General features: G+C 36.7%; 1 long non-coding RNA gene across 1 annotated transcript; it reads left to right on the top strand.

Moving 5' to 3' along the window:
* The first annotated feature begins 560 nt into the window (after nucleotides 1-560).
* On the top strand, nucleotides 561-1,742 carry LOC117676669 (uncharacterized). The gene is made up of 2 exons (XR_004594460.2): nucleotides 561-626; nucleotides 1,225-1,742. It is a non-coding gene; the product is annotated as an uncharacterized LOC117676669 (long non-coding RNA).
* The last annotated feature ends 16,323 nt before the right edge of the window (nucleotides 1,743-18,065 follow it).

Here is an 18,065-nt window from a genome sequence, read left to right as displayed (position 1 = left end):
ACTAATTCCTGATTGGCTCATTTGAACTGTACTTGATATCTAACAACCAGGAATAGGAGTTGAATTCAAAACACTGAAAGTTTATTACATGCTACCTCTACACAAAAATCTGACTTATGAATGGTCAAGCCAAATTGGCATTAGATAAGAGTCAATAGAATTAGCAGAGGCTGGACTTTTGTGGGGGCACAGCAACTCCAAACTGATGGGCATCTGACCCTGCCTTTGAGCTCCACCTGGTCCTATGAGTAATGGTTCCTGCATATGTTCCTGAGCTCCCACTGAGAATGTTAAAAATAGATTTGTACCTACTGGAAATCTTTCCTTAATGCCACTCTTAAAGAAACCCTCTCTTCAGAACACATGGTAAAAGTGCTCCTTGATGCTTTATAGAACCATGTTTCAGACATTCCTTCATATTTTCATTTGGAAATTCAAAGATTTTGAACATGCATATTTATGGAAAATGTTTCCTTAAAAGTATTCTTTCCCAATTCCATTTGCAGATGACTTATAATAAAAGAGACTCATTACACTGTCTGTTTGAGCTTCTTCTGAATATTATCGTGATGTTCCGGAGTTACGAAATATGAAAAGAACATTCCTTGGTTTTTCACATGTAAATAGTAAGCAGTATGTTCTTTACGACTATCACTTTGTTGTTTGTACCTTATGATTTATACTGATTGTTTTTATTTAGTATCTTATGACCAGGGGTGAAAGCCAGCAGGTTCTGGAGAACTGGTAGCGGAAATTTTGAGCAGTTCGGAAAACCAGTAGCAGAAATTTTGAGTAGTTTGGCAAACTGGCAAATACCACCTCTGGCTGGCCCCAGGAGTGGGGAGGGAATGGGGATTTTGCAGTATTCCTCCCCTGCCACACCCACCAAGCCACGCCCACAGAACCGGTAGTAAAAAAAATTGGATTTCACCACTGCTTATGACTATCTTATGTTATATCTTATGTTTCATGATAATTGTATTATGATTATGATCATGATTTACCACTTGTTGCTTGTATGAACACCGAGAGCTTATGTACCAGACAAAAATTCTTTGTGTATCCAATCACACTTGGGCAATAAAGAATTCTATTCTATTCCATTAAAAAGAGCCCAAATCCAACCCATTTTAAATAGCTGACGCCTAAAATATTTCACTGTGTTGACCATTCTCATGTTAATGCTTCTTAGGTTTCACTATAATTCTGTGTTTGCAATTTCAGATTCTCTTTTCTTTTCCTGCATGGCAATATCAGTCACGAGATGTCTTGAAGACTTTAATCTAGTCAAGTCATAAATACCATTAGTATTCCAAAAAAGCCTCAGCTTTTCCTCAGTAGCTGTAGAAAAAGAATAAGAGACAATTTTGACAATGCAATGCAAGAAGAGTTATATTCTTGCTAATGCAGCTCAGCCCTGAAAAAAGGAACTCTACCTTGATTTTTCCATGGTATAAGAGGAAGAAGAAAGAAATTCTGTCAGGTTTTCATGATTCTTCTATCATAATTTGTAACAGTAAAATAGATTTCCAGTGTTTCCTGACTCTGGTTTTGAAGACCTGATAATAGCTTGTAGAATGCTGTCTCATCTGATGGGTCCATTATCCAATACCATATTGTCAATCACTTCAGACTCTCTTTCCATTCGGTTTTCTTGAAAAATGTAGGTGTGGTTTACTATTGCCTTCTCTCATGCAGTTGACATGTTGCCTTTGCAATTCTCAATAAAGTGATTATCTGCCTCCAGCATCTTTGATTATTTCTGTTGCCCAACATAGGTGGCATACTTGCTTTACCTGGCTAGCTGGGATAACCAGACTTTGGGTGACCTTACTATGAGTATGGGCCCTTGGCAGATGTTCTTTGTTCATCCCTCCCAAGAGCATCCCCCTCCCACCACAATGAGTAGCATAACAGCACTTGATGGGATTATACTGCCAGAAAAATAGCCATGGAAGTCCATTGCAACAAAACTGTAATTTTAGTACATTTTGCCCAGAGACTCAACATACACCAGCAAACCTTCATGCTGTGAAATCCAATTAGACAAAAAAAAAGTGAAACAACATTAATGCATGGCAGAATCGTTTATAACTGTAACTGAGTGTCAACTAGAATATTCCTTATGACCACTTTTCTAAGGAGCTTTCTGGTTTGGAAATCTTCCCTAAATTCTATTGCTACTTACTAACAATGTTTTATATGTTTCATAGTAAGTTAAGTTGGCATGTTTACTGCAGTCTCAGTATCTCAATCCCTTATTGAAATATGTGCTCTCTTCTCTGATTAGAAAGTGTAGTTATTCAAGTTGTACTTCATACCGTAGAAGTATAAGGACTTGCCTAGAAATATTTGTTAATATAACTTTTCTAGTTAAAAAGTAAATATTAGAAAAGAATTTATATTTGAGCTTGAAGCAAAACTGAACAATCACTTCATAAGGAAGCATGTGGGTGATGGAAACAAAGTATGGCAGGTAACAGACATTGAACAAGCAGAAACCGGCAATATTTCAGAAGCATACAAATACAAAATAAGGGGCTCAACAAGCAATAAAAAAAAGGGGGGGAGGTCAGACTGAAGTCCAAAAGGGTTGTTTTTAAGTTATTGTATTATCTTTAGGCTATAAAGTATTTTACAGAACAAGTACTTCATGACGTAAAGTTTTAACCTATTCAGAATCTCTATGTCAAGGTTCCAAGTAACACCCCCAATGAAAGAAGACTCCAAGGCTAGAGCTTCCTCAAAGTTCCATTTTATTAGAGATGTCATATTGGCACATCTGGGAAAACCCGAATCTGAAAGCTTCCAGGTTTTCCCCACCCAAAAGATATCTCCACCACTCCATGCAATCCCCCCTCCCAGTTTCCCACAGCACTAAATGTGGCAGCCCTGAAGATCCAAAGAAAAAGATAGCTTCTAGGGCTGACACCCTAGGAGAGAATGGGAAGGCATCAATGGGGGGATTCTACCATTTATACCCAATTCGGACAAACCGGTAGCGGCGGTGGGAGGCTCCGCCCACCCACTCAGATGTCATCACGGACACTCTGCGCATGTGCAGAGGTGGTGCGCGTACTCACAGTTCCAAACCGGTAGCAAAGGTAAGTGAATACCACTATTGAAAGGCATGCTATTATTAGTTTATTATAGGACTTTCCCATCCCAACCCATGGATTCAGTGAGAGATAATCTTTCTTTTGGCCATTGAGCCTACCATGGAATAAAGAAATGATAAGATATGAAATATGTGCCTATAATCTTCAAAACATATGCTGAGGTTCTCAAAAAAAGAATTAAATATGCTAAAAATGGATATAAGGGAACACAGACTTTTAAACCATGATGATTGTTGAAGGTAAACAGATGTGGATCAGTAAACTACCTGTACTGAAACTTTTTTGGGGGGGAAGGAGTAACTATTGAAGAAAACATTTAAATTATCTGTACTCATGAGTATCCTCCAGATGGTTTGAATATCATATTTCATCAAATCCAACTTGCTTGGCCAATGGCAATGAATTGTGGAAGCTGCAATCCATAACATCTGGAGGTCATCAAGTGGTCCATGCCTGCCCCATTATATATAAAAATATTAATTTGGACAAACTCCATTATAATCTAATCTGAAGTAAGAGAAAAAAGCCAACAACAAAAGCCTGTACTTAAAATACAGATTCTCAATCAAACAGGCTGCTCAGTAGTAGAGGTGTTGAAAATGACATTTTCACAATGTATGTGCTATTCCCTTTCTTAACTGAATAATTTAAATTATGCTTGGTGGCATTCTAGAAGTTCTACTTAATGATTTTTAATATTCATTTCAAATGTGATTTTATTTTCGGAAGGACTTACAAAAGGCTATAAATGCATTATCTTTTTTTCATAATGTTTCATGGCGGAGCTGTTACATTTATATATTTATACAAAATTTTACACTGCTTTATCATTCTAATATGAAACAGTGGTTTGGCAAAATATCCCTACAAAGCCTCCAAGCCTCTATCATTCCAGAGCATGAATCATTCTTTCTGAGATATAGAGCAATTGCTTTCATTATTGATAATGGAATCTTATAGTTGTCTATGAAGAAGTCAGACCTCATCAATACTATTGATGCTAGCTGAATGTAAGATTGCAGCCAATTTATATTGATATCTTTAAAGCATGCATAATCTTGGGTTATCTAGGCACAGCTCCACTCTTCTATAAAACAAAGGGAACAGTTTAATAAACATGCAAGTCAAATAAGGTGTGATGAATGGAATGGAATGGAATGGAATGGAATGGAATGGAATGGAATGGAATGGAATAGAGTAGAGTAGAGTAGAGTAGAATAGAATAGAATAGAATAGAATAGAATAGAATAGAATAGAATAGAATAGAATAGAATAGAATAGAGCAGAGCAGAGCAGAGCAGAGCAGAGCAGAGCAGAGCAGAGCAGAATTCTTTATTGGCCAAGTGTGATTGGACACACAAGGAATTTGTGTTTGGTGCATAACTTGTCATTGTACATAAAAGTCAGTGGTGGGTTCCTACTGGTTTGCCCCGGTTTGGGCGAACCGGTAGTGGCAGAGGGAGGCTCCGCCCATCTGCCCGGACGTCATCACGAATGCTCTGCGCATGCGCAGAAGCGCCGCGCTTGAGTGAAGCAAGGACACGCGTGCTCACAGTTCTGAACTGGTAGCGAAGGTAAGTGGAACCCACTACTGATAAAAGCTGTAAGTGATAAATCATGATCATAGTTATCATAAAAATACATTCATCATAAATCATAAGATTAGTGACTAATCTTATCATAAGATTAGAACACTTAGTGATAGTCATAGGATACTAAATAAACAATCAACACAAATCGTACTAGGAAACCAAATAAAACAATATAAATTATAAAGATTTAAATAAAGATTAGTCTTAAAAAATTAATTTCTAATTGATAGGAATCTTCCAGAAATTTTCTATACTCAAAGACTGATATAATGCAATGGTCTGGCTCAGACATAAAAATACTGGATTAAGATCTGGGGTTTATTAGATGAGAGTAAATCCTTTGTCCAAACACTTTCTTTCCATTTATGTTTCCTCTCGCTTTTCCAGTAGAATGAGGACTTCCAAGGGGAAGTATTGAACCATAATTTGAATTGTAAAATGATACATTAACTTTATAGACTGCAATATATAAGCATCTGCAAACAGCATGATTCTTTTACCTTCTATTCCCCTTTGAAATAATTCTCAGTAAATTAAGAAAGGACTTTTTTTTTAGCCTTAGGCATGGATATAATTCAAACTCTTCCCTCTGCAATACTTAGCTTACTAAAGTCTCATGTACTATAACCTTAGAATGCACAACTTCTTTACCTCCTGGAATCTGTTTGGCAATCTCATTTCATCTATCTATCTATGAAACACAGAAAGTTATTTAAAAGAGAAAAAAACCAGAACCAAATAAATATTAAAAAGGAACATAAACATAAATAGGCATGAAATATATTAACAGATTCATGTACACATAAAAAGATTTGGGTAAGCATTTCAGTGAATAGCCATAATCAGCTACAAGAGAAATGGATACAATGAATAGCCATATTTCATTATAATTATAGCTAATCTATATTAATAAGTGAATTGTTTAAAGTTGCTAAAACATCAATTTTGCAAACCACCGAGTAGTTGGGACCATATATTTATCTTTCCAGTGCTGAATAAGCCTATCATCTCTAAGTAGGTCAGTGAAAATCAAATTTCATTTGTCCAGGTATCATTTTTCATCAATAGCAATATATTTCAAAGGAATGTGTGCATCTGAAAATATTAAATCTTATCATAAAGTTCAAACTTCATTTTTTAAAAAATAATAGATGGAAATTATTCTGTCAGTGAATCTTCATTTTAGATACTCTTGATTGACATTAATTTTATTTTGCATATGAAAGTATCACTGGAAAAATAAGTATGAATTATGATACCAGAGTATTGAGTAACAATGTGATAATTCTAGTTAAATTGGTGAGGAAGAAAAGCAAACCTATTGGAGAAAATAATAAAACAATTCAAACTTGCCTTATCAGATTTGGCATCCATGCTGGTCAAAGGCAGAAAAAAAATATTCTATATTCATTGATTTGGTATTTCAACTTACCAAATGAAATGATTCACAGAGACATTATGACACTTCTGGTAACTTGTAATTATTTCAGAAATATACTATAGTGTTATTGATAACATTAAAAGAAATGATGGGATTGATATATTAAAACCTACTTGAATTTGGTCACATGTTGTTCGATTAACCCAAATGAACTGAAAAAAGTTGTATGGCTTCCTAAATGAAATGGCTTTAAGAGGCTAAATTACATGAAGAATGACTGAGAGAACAATCCATTTTATTTTATTATTTATTATTATTTTTATTTTATTATTTTATTTTTACATGGCCCGTCTTCCCTTTAAGGTGACTCTGGAATCTTTATCCTTTAAGCATGAGATCAGTCAGCTATTCTAGTCCATGGGAAAACACCATAGTACATTTCCCATTGCTTACTGTTATAATACAGGTAATCCTTAATTTATGAGGTCCTCATAAGTTAAGGTCCTCAACTGAACCCAACATTTCTGTTGTTCAGTGAGACATTTGTTAAGTGAGTTTTGCCCCATTTTATGATCTTTCTTGCTGGAGTTGCTTCAGTGAATCACTGAAGTTGATAACTTAGTAACCTGGTTGTTAAGTGAATCTGCCTTTCCCATTGACATTGCTTGTCGGAAGGTCACAAAAGGGGATCACATGACCCCGGGATATTGTGACCGTCATAAATATGAACCAGTTGCCAACGGTCTGAATTTTGATCATGTGACCTTGAGGATGCTGCAAAGGTCATAAGTGTGAAAATCTGTTATAAATCACATTTTCAGTGCCGTTGTAACTTTGAATTGTTACTTAAAAAAACTGTTGTAAGGCGAAGACTACCTGTATCTCATATAATTTCCTCTGTTTTTGTCCTAGATGTTTTTACGGTCAGAGGAAAGCAAAGTCAAGTCCTCTTCTAATATAAATCTGGACATCTATTTCTTACGACTCAAGTGGTATCCTCCAATGGAGGAAAATATGAAGAAATTACTATATTCAGATTCTATGTGAATCTTCAAGATTTTCATCTATTGTATTATTGTATAATTAATTCTTTTAGCTCCTCTCGTATCATTACACAAGCTGCATGACTTGATAAGAATGAAAATTAGGAAAGCTAATACCTATACTTTAATTTGACAACCTTGACTTGACAAAGACTGAAACCAAATGAAAAATTTCCTAAGGCAATCCTAACTCTACAGGAAAAGAAATTGTAGCATTACCCCAGAGATCCTAATCAATTCAAGGATCAGTTTTTGTTTTGTTAGAAACTAAAAGACTAAATAGTGGGAATAATGAAGACGGCAGCAAACAATTTTTTTTCCTAGTGAATTATTATTGTTAGTGCAAATAAGCATCTTTCTAAGTTAATTCTACCAATAGAATGGGATAAGCATTTGTTTACAAGTTAGATACCATGTTTCTCCGAAAATAAGACCCTGTCTTATATTTTTTTGAACACCGAAATAAGCACTTGGCCTTATTTTTGGGGAGGTCTTATTATTTTGGGGCTATGGAGCAAGATGGGCTTCTCTTGCCATGTTACCTGATTTCCAGCTTTCCCAAAAAATTAATAAAATTTATTTATTTATTTATTTTTATTTATTTTAAATTTATATACCGCCCTTCTCCCTGAGGACTCAGGGCGGTGTACAGCCAGAATTAAAAAACATAAAATACAAATATTAAAAAACAATTAATATATATATAAATTTGGCCCAAAATTAAAAATACAAACCAATTAAAACATTTAAAATTTCTTCTTAAGCCAGCCCGGCTTGCTGGAAAAAGTGGGTTTTAAGGGCATGGCGGAAGGCACTAAGGTTTTGGATTCTCCTTATCTCTGGGGGCAACTGATTCCAGTTGCCCCTAATTGAAAATCGATTGGGTTTATTATCAGGTGATGTCTTATTTTCGGGAAAACAGGGTACCAGTGTAGTGTTAAGATTTTGGATTAAAATCAGACATAGAAGCTCATTGGATTACACTGTACTAGTAATACACTTGGTCCATCCTACTTCACTGAGTTGTTGACATGGGAAACATATCATGGGGGAAAAATTAGGTCTTGTATTGTGTTTACATATACTGCAAATGCATACAAAACAAAAACACTGAATGCTAATATCCAGTTCTTGTCAATATCATTTAAGGAGATAAAGAAGTTTATTTTACAACTTAGAGGAGGCAAGGCCCCGGATCAGGGTTTTTATCCCACCGGAATGTTAAAAATCTATTTTTGGGTAGTTGGTCTCTTTATTTCCCTATCTAGATAGTACAATATGAGACCCAAGAGACTGGGTAATTGTAATTATCATCCCTGTGTTTATGAAAAGCAACCAAATTGACCAAAATAACTACTGCCCTTTTAGCCTTTTGAATACTTTTAGTAAGCTGTATGAAGCTGCCATCTGTGTAGAACAGAAACCGGTTTAAGGAGCATTAAATGTTCCTGTACAATGGAACACTGATAATGAGATGGAGATTAATTATCAACAATCTATATAACACTCATTTTTGTGAAGAGACCTAAAAACCGTCATGGTCAATAGGTCCAAAATTTCAAACATCTGTGATTGGTTTTTGACATCTTGGAAATCTCCCCATCCCCAAATATGCTATATCTGAAAATGCCTAAGGGAATACAAGTACTTTGTTTTAACTACCCAAAAAATAAAGCTCAATTACTGTATGGAGCCTGTCTTCATTATAATCTAATCTCCCTATTCTGGAAATAATCGAATATAAAATGGTAAGATCTAATGTCCAAGTTCTCAAATGTATTCCAAATGTTTTTAATACTTAAGGCTGGGCTACTGCCGCTTGAAATCAGGATATTAGTCACCATGAGTAATATTTGATTAAAGTTCAGTCTAACTTCTTCAGGACTTGCCTGTTTAGTATTGAATGATTTCTACCAATCTTCAAGGTGATACATTTTAGAGGTTACATTCGGCTTATGTAGCTTTTCAATGTGATCACTCTTGATTTTAAAGCCTGATTATGCAAAAGCAGAAATTAAAGTAAGAGTCAGCAATATGGAACACTAATAAAATACGTCTGGTGGTTCCAAGCTATTACATCCTTGATAGCATAAATTGCTCCCTCAAATCAGATAAGTAGCTTTATAACTGAACAATTACAAAATGAGCCTTAGTGCAGTGGTTAGAATGCAGTACTGCAGGCTACTTCTGTTGGCTGCCAGCAGTTTGAGTTTCACCGGCTCAAGGTTGAGTCAACCTTCCATCCTTCCGAGATCAGTAAAATGAGGACCCAAATTGTTGGGGGCAATATGCTGACTCTGTAAACTGCTTAGAGTGGGCTGTAAAGCACTGTGAAGCGGTATATAACTCTAAGTGCTATTGCTAAATATAAGAGGGTTACTTATTCACAATACACAATACACAATACTTTATTGCCTGCTGTGCTATATGGAAAATGTAGGAAAATATGATATAGTGAATGGATCTGCCATTGTAGGTCAATACAACTAGGAGATTGCACGCTGTTAAGACATGACTTTCATTCAAGATATTCACAGTTCCGGGACTTCCGGTGGCACTGCAGGCGCCGAGGACGCTCTTTTCTTGAGCGTCAGCCCCGCGATCTCGTAAAGCCGCTAGAACAGCGCAAATCAGCTGTCTAGCGGCTTGAAAACTTTCTCCCTGGGAAAAGGGGAGGAAGAGAGCAGACGGGCATAGGTAGAGCTCCCCAAGGAGCCCCAGGAAAAATTCTGGGGCTTGAAGGGTGAGAGCTCCCTGGAAGCCCGACAGAGCTCCGGATCCGGGATGTTTCTGCTTCAAGCAGAAGAAGATGCCACAACCCACCCCCCTGCAAACAACACTTGGAATAAACATCATTCGGAAGCAGGCTGAGCAAACTCAGGAGAGATTAGATCTGCAAGTACTGAACTTTAACTCCAAATGTGTATTACTTCCTTCTGACTTATTAAGGGGAGAAAGTGAAACCAAGACATTGATTGAGCTTAAATGGGGCGTGAAAGTGAAAGTTAAAAAGGAAAGTTTCTTTTAGTGTTGGCAGCCCCTGTTCAAAATTAGAGATTTGTGTTTTTTTTAAAAAAAAGGAGAAGATCAAAGATTACAGCAGTGATTTTTTAAAAAAGGATTGATATTATTTAAAGACTGATTTCTGGATTTGGTGGATCTATTGTTCTGGCAGCTGATTAAATTTAAATTGGAAACTAAAAATGGCTTCAAAACAAATTAAGGCTATTGTCCCCAAAAGTGCTGGGACTTCACCAGCTCAAACGTCCAGATTGCAATCTCTCTCTGTTCCAACAGAACCAACAATATTAACATTTGAAATGTTGCAGGAAGCCCTCAAAACACAAGCCTCTGTTACAGAAAAAAAAATGCTTCAATGTTTCAGGAGCAAACTCCAGAAGTTGCTGAAGAAATAGCTCAGGTCAAAGAGACTATTCAAAAACGAAACAAAGAAATTAGAGAAGATATTATTATGGCAGTACAAGGATTGGCAGGACACATTGAAGCAATAGATGAAAAAGTGGAAGAAATTAAGCAGTCTAATGAGAACTTGGAAAATAAAATGGGGGAGGTCCAGGACAAGATGGAAAGAACAGAGGCGGATGTGATAATGATACAATATAGAGACATGGAATTTGCTCTGAGAATAAGAGGCCTCAAGGAAAATAAGCAAGATAATTTGAGAGAGATCTTTTCAGAAGCATTTGCACAGATAATGGAAGATCAAAAAGCAAATTTTGAATGGCAAATTGACAAACTTTATCATGTCAATTCATGGGTGGCCAGACAGAAACATCTACCAAGAGACATTGTAGTTTATTTTACAACAAGGAGATTACGCAATGAAATCCTACAAGTAACTTTTAAAAATAAACTTCAAGTGCAGGGGCAGGAGGTTTTAACACTGAAAGAAATTCCCCCCAAAATGTTGAGAGCCAGAAAGGATTATGCCTTTCTGGTGGAAGAACTGAGATACCGTCAGATACAGTATAGATAGGAAGTTCCAGCTGGTCTAGTGGTGAATTACTCAGGAGAAAGATACCATCTCAATTCAGTGTGGAAGGCAAGAGATTTCTATACCAATGTATTAAAGGCTGGATGCCCCCAGCCCCAGGAAGCTAGAAGGAAGACGGAAATAGAGGGGGCAAGAAAGGGGGAGAAAGAAGAATTGTTGGCACAGGCTCAAAAGGGTGATTTGATTATTCAAGAAGAATTAATACAATTTTCGAATACTGTTCAAGCTTTGGAGATAGAAGAACCTAAGGATCAGACTTGAGCAAGGGGGAGTTTGGAGACCACAGAAAGTTAGCCTATTTTAGCTTATGTTTGTTATGCTATACCCTATTTTTGCTCTGGGAAGTCCGGGGGGTGGGTGTCGGGGGGGAGGGGGGATGGAGGGAGAGGGGGTGGGAGGGGGTGGGAGGGAGGAAAATTGTTGTAATGATTGTTAAAACTTTTTAAATAAAAAGATATTCACAGTTCCCCCATAGTTTCTGTTTTACTATTTTATTTGAGTGACTTTGAAATGTCACTTGTTTTTAATTTACTTTCCAGTCAAATTTTAAACTATGTCCAAATGTAGCTTAATTTTGTTAGATTGCAATGTCAAAAAGGAAAGACTTAACACAAATCCGCACACTTGAACAGTCAACCTTTTGAGACAGGTTTTTCTTTTATTGTTACGATTTTTATTTATATATACTGTATTTGTGTGTTTATTTATTTTGCTTTTCTTTGGTCTATGACTAAGAATTCCAGAAATATACTGCAGTTATATTTTGAGGGCAAGGTTTTTGGAGCAAGGCAAGGCTGAAATAATAAAATGTTCATTTTTCTTTTTGCTTGAGAAAAATTTCTTTTGTATTTTAATGAGCATTCATAGACAAAAACAAAGTTATTATCCCTCCTGCAGCTTATTTTTACATCATTTCTGAAAAATACAAGTCCTCAACTTGTTTAATGTAATAATGGTGGCTTGAAATTAACTCTGCATCTTCTCACAGTTCACCAAATGTTACATATTTCTTGGAACAATTAAGTCTTTAATAGGGGACAAAATGTGGATCAATAAGTGACCTTTTCAAAAATTCAAACAAAGCAATTCATAGGGAGTTTTTAACTTGGTTCAACATGAGATGGAGACAGAGTAGTTTGCATTTTTTTTCCTGCTGAGTATTTTTGCACTGAGTGCATGATTGTGGATTGTTTGGATATGGTTTCTTTTTTTAAAAAAAGGCTTTCTAACCAGCTCTGTCAGTGTATGAGGCCAACTTCAGAAGCAAATGATGAAGCAGGAAACAACGGATGTTTCAGAGAATGGAACATTTGTTTCATAAGGTCTTCTCTACCTTGTTTCCCCCCCAAATAAGACATCCCTTGATAATAAGCCCAATCGGGCTTTTGAGCGCATGGTAATAAGGCCAAGTGCTTATTTCAGGATTCAAAAAAATATAAGACAGGGTCTTATTTTCAGGGAAACACGGTACTTCTTCTAATCTAGTCAGCTACTGCAATATATGGCGAAAGTTGCTGCACCATTATTGGTGTTGATGTAAGATTCCCCTTAAAGCAGAATGGAAGTTGAGGTCAATTCCACTTAAAGTATCACCAAAAGCATTTTCTTGTGGCCTTGATAAAGAGATCTCCAAAAGTAAGTTAAAATCCAGACGGGTTCATACTGGGTCATTCAATTCTTTACATATTCAACCTCTAAGCTTTTAAACATCAAAAAGAACATCTAAAATTCTGGATGGGAAACAACTGTCAAACAACGCTGGTCCTGCAACTTGGATTTAAGTTAGTCCTAGTATTATGGGCAGATTAGCTGCCTGGTTACTACATTTTACACAAAAGGAAGCTCCCATGCATTCTTCAAGGGTAGCACATCAAGAAGTTAAATAATTATTAAACATTTCATGTAAAAGTGAATACAATTATACTCTGCACAATTAAAAATTAATTTGTCACATCATAAACTACAATCCAGTCAAAACTTTTAGAATAGCCTAGACAACCCGTCATTTGTTGTGCCATTTTTTCCAGATATTTCCTTATCTAAACAAAAACAGAATGACTGTGGACAAACAACAACAACAACAACAAAACAGTGGGAGTAGGAGCAATTTCTGACTTCCTGTCATCTTCCCCATTGTCTTTCCTTGGAGGAAGCTGACAAGAGACATTAGAAATGACAATCATATGACTATGGCTGATAATGGCAGTGCAGAAGTGTGAAGCAGCCACAACATTGCCAAATTTTAGTCCCATGGGGATCACATCCCAGATTTTTGATGTATTCTTTAAGCTAGCCCATTTGAGGTATGTTGATTCCAAAATTGTTGCCCTATGATGCAAATTTTACCCAATTAAAGGTTACAAACAAATAAATATGAGAGTTTAGTACTATGTAGATTTAGGGATCATTTGTAACTTTTGGTAATACATGTAGTCTGGGGCTGCATTGTTTTTATTTAATCTAGTAAAATCTTTCCCTTACAATTCTTTTTTAAATTTTGTTTTTGCTACTGTCCCTAATAGTAACAAAATGTCCATTATTTTCTCTGTTTCCCCATCTAAAAGGCATTTTGAAGGAGTAATTAATTATATGATGCAATCCACACCTAACATCTGGTTGAGACAATTAATCCATTTGAAGCTCATACCTTAAAAGAAAAACAAGATAATACCTGTACCTGGTGGAGAGCTTGCAAGTGTTCATAACTGACCAGGAAGGAAGTTATAATTTTATAACTTTATAAAAATTCTAATCAATTCTAAGACATGATAACTCTTCGCCATTCGTCAGGTTGAATTCATGCAAAATGAAAAGGAAGAAATGTCAGCTCCTGTTTATTCCTGCCTCATGTGCCATGTTTATCAAAGGTATCTCACTTTAAAGTCAAGTAATTCTGTATTACTTCTTTTAAACCAGATTAAGGTTATACTTCCATTTGCTTGAATACTTGCTTTTTTTCCCATCCACAACAACTTTCCTAAGAAATAGGTTGGAGTGAAAGAGACAGACTGGTCCAAAGTCACAAATCATCTTTTGGGCTTCCACAGTTGAGGGCAGATGATGCTGTATGCTAGATCTATGGTTGATTCAACATCTGGGATAAAAAGATCTATGATGGCATCTACTTTGAATATTACTAATGCACTGCGATAAATCCTCAATAAAATGCAGGACACCAGCATTTTCACACATATTTTATTACCTCACATTATTTCCTCAATACACTAGTTAGTTAGAAGAGTTAGAATAACTCTTGTCACTTTAAATGTACGCTAATCAACATACATTAAAATGAATTTTTGTTGCATGCAGGTCTCAAAGGGTCTCCACCTCCAATATACGCTTAAACATGACAAAATAAATACATACAAAATTATGCATACACCCACATACCCACATAGATGATACAGAGAAACAACACAGTCTAGTTTGGATGTATACATGTACATGCTGAGAAAAACGAATATTGTGAGTTTATCAGATGGATGGCATAGAGAACAAAGCTCTTCGAGAAGAGATAACCTTGGTGGATGGCCTATTAATGTTACCAGTATATGTATGGATTAACATGAAGCTTTCATGGTCTGCTTTGCCACGTCCTTTCCAGAACTCTGGCTTTTTCTTTACATGAGGATTTTTACAAGTAATTGTAGCAGGATGTCTGTCATAAACACTGTCCACAGGACTTCTATATCCTGTCCTGGGATTTCTACATTCACAGCCTCTCACCCTGCATTCTGGAATGGTTGGGTATAACTGTTCCTCCAGGAATTGCCTGGGGCAGATACTTAAGCTGCCACCATCTGATTTAAATGGGGGAGATCCCTTGGGAATTTCACCAGGAATTGGGATGAGGCAGAAGAGGCAATCCTATTCTGAAAACTCTGTTTTTAAATAAATGGCTATAGTTTCCCCTTTTAACATGTTACTGGACCAACCAATGTAGAGTATGTGGAACTTATGCAAACTCAACCCTGCAGCAGTAAAAAAATATAAAGGACGTTTGTTTTAATAAATGGCACAAAATAAGTGCTTGAGTGATTATAGCTGCATCAAATTATGAGAGGTCTAGGTATACATAAAAAGCTACCCTGTTTTCCCCAAAATAAGACATTCCCTGATAATAAGCCCAATCGGGCTTTTGAACGCATGGCAATAAGGCCAAGTACTTATTTCAGAGTTCAAAAAAAATATAAGACAGGGTCTTATTTTCGGGGAAACATGGTAGCAATGATTAAAAAGACACAGAGAGGCGGGAAATTAGTGTTATGCAATGACCCAGATTTATGGGAAATTAATGCTGTGCAAAGATCCAGATTTAAAGATCAAAATTTGATTTGGAGCATGCATGCGCATATAGGTAGGACTTATTGGAAACTCCTTACACTGAACATTTCTGCCCAGAATCACGTGACACGTGAGAAAGACAGCCAGACATGGCCAAGAAAAGATAAGAGTTGTTTTAAAGCATTCTGATCCAGGTATCCCTGTATGGCCCACAATGCATTTTGGCTTTCAAATCTAGATTTCTGAAGAGCTTTACAGGAAATGAGAGTAAGGGTAAAACTTTGCCTCTGAGCAAAAGCATAACTGAAAAGAAATAAGATGCTTCTGATGCTTCTACCTACACAAGTCCTCAGCCTAACTACCATAATTGAGCCCAGAGGTATGGTCTAAGGCAGGGGTCTCCAACCTTGGCAACTTTAAGCCTGGCGGACGTCAACTCCCAGAATTCCCCAGCTAGCTGGCTGGGGAATTCTGGGAGTTGACGTCCGCCAGGTTTAAAGTTGCCAAGGTTGGAGACCCCTAGTCTAGGGTCATGACAGTTGTTAAATGGGTATCACATGACCGTGCCTGATTTACAACCTTTTTTTGCAGAGGTCATTAAGCAAACATAGTGGTTGTTAAGGAAATCCATTTTCAGCAATAGGCTTTTTTTTTTTCTGGAAACCACAAATAAACATTGGAAATTGGCAAAAAATGCTGAAAATTGAGCCAATTGTCAAAGGCCCCAAATGCAACAATGTGACTGCAGAAGGGGAGGGGGGGCATCAGAAATTTGAAAATGGGTCTCAAGTAGCTCTGGAAAGGTCCATCATAACCCCAAACATTTGCTAAGTGACTGCTTGTTAAGTGAGGACTCTCTGTACTTTCCCTCCCTGCTTTACCTTAGAGGTTCCAATTCAGGGATTAGGACAAATGGCCCAAACCCAGATCTAGCCAGAAAATGTGCTTCCACGGTCCTTGCTGCTCCCATGATTTGTAGTCCACTTTGAGGGGGAAATAAACTTTTTACTCTTTCTTTCAACTTGAATAAAATCTGCCTACATGTCACTGGAAAAAGATACAGATTTTATACAAATGTAGACATCTAGTAGCTATAGTTGCCCATCTACACTAATAACATATTAATTTATATGAAAGGACAAGGATACACAATGTTGCAGGACCAGGACAAAAACTAAAATCAATTAATTAAAATGGAATTAACATATTAATTGCAATTGATATGACTACTTCCCATACATTTAATGTTGTCCACCTTCTGCCACATTCAGTTACAATTTGGTGGCAGCAGATGGGCCATGAAAGTTGTACCCAATATTTTTTTCTGACTAAATTTGTACATTTGTATTTTAGGGGAGAGGCATCCCTAAGAACATTTTTCTTGTATAAGATTTGCATTGCAATTAATGATATATAATTACATTTCTTCATAGAGATTGAGTTTATTTTAGAAAGCATGAAAAGTTTTATGGACATTCAACTTCAAGGGTGTCAAACTCGCAGTGTCACATTGCTATCACATGACATATCGCAACATTTTTCCCCTTTGCGGAACTGGAGTGGGCGTGGCCTTCACGTGATGCATCCAGCCCATAGGCCGCCAGTTTGACACTCCTGTTCTACTTCTTCTTTGAAGAGGGAGGGTTAATGCCGAAGAATTCCCATTTGTTTGGCAGGAGAAGATATACCACCAGAAGTGGCATATCTTTTCCTGTCTTGTATCATCAGAAGTGCTTTGCTAGAAGGTGAAACTAGAACAGGGTGTATTAAGTGACACAATCGGTCAGCAAAATAAAACTCTTAGAAATCTCTAAAATGGGTCTAGAATTAAACTAGATTTGGAGATGGTGGAGTAAATTCCCTTTCACCGGAATCAATAGGAAGGGATGAGAAATACTAAAATAAACAGGAGAAATTCTAAACCCCACAGAGCTTTGGATGCAAAAAGCAAGGTTCACAGATTCATCTGACCTCCATAAGCTATAAAGATCTGTTAGATATTGAGGTCCCTAGGTTAAACGTTTTGGGTTTTTTTTTTTTTTTGCACAGACATATGAGCAGAACTTTCTCAGTCACAGCGTTTCATAAATAAATCAATCAGGGATAGCCAAATTCTGTCATTTTAAATTTAGTGAACTACGCAGTCTTTTTTTTCTTCTTCTTCTCTTCATAATAGTAGCAGTTGTGTCTGTGTGGTCTCTACACCAGTAAATCCCTCTGCCTTCAGGATTTATTTCAAATGTATCTACCAGGTGGTTAAGTATTAGAATTAAAAAGGTAGATTTGCAATCTTCCTCAGTCTGTCCTAAAAGGAACGGGATCATAACCAACATTTTAAAGCAAATTAAGAATAAGATTGGCTTTTATGCTAATCATTTTCCAGACATGCAAACTCAACTATTTGAGACTTGACATGGAGTGACTTTCGAGACAAAACAAGATCATTTATCATCCTTGGAGGAGAAAAGGGATTTTACAGCCAACTTTAAAAATCAATTCCAAATGAAACGGGTTTCCTTCCAAACAGATTGAAAACTGGCAGGCAGGTCAAGCTCTCTGTAAACCTCTCTACCGAAGCTGGAAGGGCACTAGGACCCGGCACAGGAGCAGCAGGAGGAAAGCGAAGAA

Source organism: Pantherophis guttatus, chromosome 6 (assembly GCF_059756535.1).
Source record: "Pantherophis guttatus breed Tessera chromosome 6, ASM5975653v1, whole genome shotgun sequence".
Lineage (NCBI taxonomy): Eukaryota > Metazoa > Chordata > Lepidosauria > Squamata > Colubridae > Pantherophis > Pantherophis guttatus.
This window is presented reverse-complemented; position numbering and strand designations above follow the sequence as displayed.